At 43.9% G+C, this 4,627-nt stretch overlaps 1 pseudogene; it reads right to left on the bottom strand.

Annotated features, from left to right (window-relative positions):
• Positions 1–2,704: 2,704 nt before the first annotated feature.
• Positions 2,705–4,416, bottom strand: LOC102994314 (60 kDa heat shock protein, mitochondrial-like; annotated as a pseudogene).
• Between the last annotated feature and the right edge of the window lie 211 nt (positions 4,417–4,627).

The following is a 4,627-nucleotide window of genomic DNA, read 5'->3' as shown; positions in this document are numbered from 1 at the left end:
CTCTGTCTTCTCATTTTGCTTAACTTACTGTGTTTGGGGTCTCCTTTTCGCAGGCTGCAGGTTCGTAGTTCCCGTTGTTTTTGGTGTCTGTCCCCAGTGGCTGAGGTTGGTTCAGTGGGTTGAGTAGGTTTCCTGGTTGGGGGGACTAGTGCCTGTGTTCTGGTGGGTAAGGCTGGATCTTGTCTTTCTGGTGGGCAGGTCCATGTCTGGTGGTGTGTTTTGGGGTTTCTGTGGCCTTATTATGATTTTAGGTAGCCTCTCTGCTAATGGATGTGGTTGTGTTCCTGTCTTGCTAGTTGTTTGGCATAGCGTGTCCAGCACTGTAGCTTGCTGATCGTTGAGTGAAGCTGGGTCTTGGTGTTGAGATGGAGATCTCTGGGAGATTTTCACCATTTGATATTATGTGGAGCTGGGAGATACTTGTGGACCAGTGTCCTGAACTTGGCTCTCCCACCTCAGAGGCACAGCCCTGACACCTGGCTGGAGCACCAAGAGCATTTCATCCACACGGCTCAGAATAATAGGGAGAAAAAAATAGAAAGAAAAGAAAAGAAAAGAAAGAAAGAAAGAAAGAAAGAAAGAAAGGCAGGAAAAGAAAAGAAAGTAAAATAAAATAGTTATTAAAATAAAAATAAAAAATAATTATTTAGAAAAAAATTTTTAAAGGTAAAAAAAAAAATGAATGGACAGAACCCTAGGACAAATGGTAAAAGCAAAGCTATACAGACAAAATCACACACAGAAGCATACACATACACACTCACAAAAAGAGAAAAAGGGAAAAAATATATATATCTTTCTCCCAAAGTCCACCTCAATTTGGGATGATTCGTTGTCTATTCAGGTATTCCACAGATGCAAGGCACGTCAAGTTGATTGTGGAGATTTAATCCGCTGCTCCTGAGGCTGCTGGGAGAGATTTCCCTTTCTTTTCTTTGTTCGCACAGCTCTTGAGGTTCAGGTTTGGATTTGGACCCGCCTCTGCGTGTAGGTCTGACACCTGAGGGCGTCTGTTCTTCGCTCATACAGGACGGGGTTAAAGGAGCAGCTGATTTGGCGGCTCTGGCTCACTCAGGCCGGGGGGAGGGAGGGGTACGGCTGCGGGGCGAGCGTGCGGCAGCAGAGGCCGGCGTGACGCTGCACCAGCCTGAGGCGCGCTGTGTGTTCTCCCGGGGAAGTTGTCCCTGGATCACGGGACCCTGGCAGGGGCGGGCTGCACAGGCTCCCGGGAGGGGAGGTGTGGACAGTGACCTGTGCTCTCACACAGGCTTCTTAGTGCTGCAGCAGCAGCCTTAGCGTCTCATGCCCGTCTCTGGGGTCCGCGCTGATCGCTGCGGCTCACGCCCGTCTCTGGAGTTCCTTTAAGCGGCGCACTTAATCCCCTCTCCTCGAGCACCAGGAAACAGAGGCAAGAAAAAGTCTCTTGCCTCTTGTGCGGCAGCAGAGGCCGGCGTGACGCTGCACCAGCCTGAGGCGCGCTGTGTGTTCTCCCGGGGAAGTTGTCCCTGGATCACGGGACCCTGGCAGGGCCACCACCACCCGCAGTCTCTGCCCGCGAAGAGGCTCCTAGTGTGTGGAAACCTTTCCTCCTTCACGGCTCCCTCCCACTGGCGCAGGTCCCTATTCTTTGTCGCTGTTTTTTCTTTTGCCCTACCCATGTACGTGGGGAGTTTCTTACCTTTTGGGAGGTCTAAGGTCTTCTGCCAGCATTCAGTAGGTGTTCTGTAGGAGTTGTTCTACATGTAGATGTATTTCTGATGTATCTGTGGAGAGGAAGGTGATCTCCGCGTCTTACTCTTCCGCCATCTTGAAGCCTCTTAGCTTATTATAATACAAAAATTCTTTAAAAAAAAGCCAGTTGAATCCAGAAATAACACATTACTACACACACACACACACACACACACACACACACACACACACACGTCTGTATATCTATCATGACAAATCTGGATTTATCCCTGGAATACAAGCTTGCTTTAACATTAGATAGTCCATACATCCACCCACATAATAACACTCTGTGACAATAATTTCAAGAAGAAAAATCATAAAAATATCACAGTAGATGAAGATCTAATTTTTAATAAAATTCAATGCTCTCTTTGTGATAATAAACAAACTCTTAGCAAACTAGGAATTGAAGGAAATTTGCATAACTATAAATAGTATCTACCACATTTTGCAGCATACATAATATTTAATGGTGAAAACTTGGCATTTTTTTAACTTTAAACAATTGTTATTACACAAAGGTTGTTACATAATTGGATATTGCTCTACTCTGTACCCAATTATTCTTACTCTCCACAGAAAGGCTGCTTCTTAGCTTCTCATCTGTTGATGGCAATCACTAAAATCCTGATTTTAACAGAATAGTAGTAAAAATGCCTTAGTGATTTAAGTTGAAAGCAGTACATTGGTACATGGCTCTTATACTCATTCATTTAGCAGGAATGTAACAATGTCTTTATTCAAAAATACAAAATAAATTATCTGTAGGCATGGACAATGACAGCAGTAAACCATTCTATATTGTCAACTGAAACCAGTAACTGATGGTTATAGTGATTTTCTTAAACATCAGCCAGACTTTTCTTCAGTCATCTCCTTCAACAGACCTCTCTTAAAGTTATTGGTGAGGAACGCTGCCTTGAGCTTCCTCTCACAGTTCATTAATGACGGTAAAGCCCCATTCTAGGAATTAGAACATGCCACCTCCCATAGCACTTCCCATTCCACCCCTTCTGCCCATTCCAGGATCCTTCTCTTCTTTAGGAATTTCTGTGACTACAACTTCTGCTGTAGTTAACAGAGAGGCCACTCCAGCAGCATCTAGTAATGCAGTTCTTACAACCTTAGTTGGATCAATGATTCCTTTTTCCACCATATTCACAAAATCTCCAAGCATAGCATCATAACCAACTTCTGAAGAACTCTGCAAAATTTTTTCAACTATCAGTGATCCTTCAATACCTGCATTCTTAGCAATGGTCATTGCAGGAATTTTGAGTGTTTTTAAAATAATTTCTATACCAGTTTTTTGATCTTCATTAGCTGGAGTTATTGAATCCAAGGCTGGAAGGCACCGAAGCAGGACACAGCCCCCTCCCAAAACAACGCCTTCTTCAACAGCAGCTCGTGTAGCATTAAGGGCATCTGTAACTCTGTCTTTCTTTTCATTCACTTCAGCATCACTTGTCCCACCAAACTTTAGCACAGCAACACCATCTGAGAGTTTTGCCAGACGTTCATTCAGTTTTTCCTTTCCATATTCACTAGTTGTGATATCCAACTGCTCGAGGATTTCTTGAATACGCTTTTCAGTTTCAGCCTTGTCACCTTATCCTTTCAAGAGCATGGCATCATCTTTGGTCACAATGACCTCTCCAACTTTTCCTAAGTCATGAGGCTGAACATCTTCAAGATTTAGAGTTAGCCCTTTTTCTCCAAATACTGCACCACCAGTAGCAATAGCCATGTCTTTAAGCTGGTTCTTTCTGTTGTCACCAAAACCTGGAGCTTTGACTGCTACAGCCTGAAGACCAACTTTCAGTCTATTCAAAACGAGTGTACTTAGAGCTTCTCCATCCACATCTTCAGCAATTATGACCAAGGGCTTACGGTGAGCGCTGGCAATTTCAAGAGCAGGAACAATGGACTGGACACTAGAAATTTTCTTTTCACTCGAAAGAACATAGGCAACTTGGAATTCACATTTCTGACCTTTTGATGTATTAATAAAGTATGGAGAGATATACCCTCTATCAAACTTCATGCCTTCAATAATTTCTAGTTCATCATTCAGTGTTTTCCCATCCTTTCCTGTGATAACGCCCTTTCTTCCAACCTTTTTCATCGCATCAGAAATGATGTTGCCAATTTCTTTGTCTCCATTTGCAGAAATCGTAGCAATCTGGGCGATCTCTTTCAGGGTTGTCACAGGTCTAGACTGCTTCTTAAGTTCAGCAAGTACAGCATCAACAGCTAACATCACACCTCTCCTGATTTCCACCGGCTTAGCACCTTTGCTAACCTTCTCGAAGCCTTCCTTGGCAATAGAGCGTGCCAGTACAGTAGCAGTAGTGGTGCCATCCCCAGCCTCTTCGTTTGTGTTATTGGCAACATCTTGAACAAGTTTAGCGCCAACATTTTTATATTTATTTTTTAAGTCAATGGACTTTGCAACAGTCCATCTTTTGTCACTTTGGGATTTCCCCAACTCAGTAATCACTGTCCTTCCCTTGGACCCCACAGTAACAGCTACAGCATCGGCTAAAAGGTCTACACCTCGAAGCCTTAAGGTCGGGCGGCTGCACCAGATTTTACATCTTTGGCATAAGCCCGAGTGAGATGAGGAACCAGGGCCCTGGACACTGGCCTAATTTGGCGAAGGACTGCGGGCAATCGAAGCATTTCTGTGAGGCAGTGGCACGGCGTGCAGGCGACAAGACAGGCCATCGGCAGTGGGTGAGGGCGGAATTTTTGTTTAAGATCAGGAATAAGACAAGAACATCTGCTTTCAGTGATTATTTTTACGTTTTTTTCCAGAGGTTCTCGCCAATATAATATAAAAATGAAACAAAAAACTAAGGCATACAGAAAGATTAAAAAAGGAGAGACTATA

This window comes from Physeter macrocephalus, chromosome 7 (assembly GCF_002837175.3).
Source record: "Physeter macrocephalus isolate SW-GA chromosome 7, ASM283717v5, whole genome shotgun sequence".
In the NCBI taxonomy this organism is placed as follows: Eukaryota; Metazoa; Chordata; class Mammalia; order Artiodactyla; family Physeteridae; genus Physeter; species Physeter macrocephalus.
The sequence above is the reverse complement of the archived record's forward strand: the minus strand, read 5'-3'. Positions and strand labels throughout refer to the sequence as shown.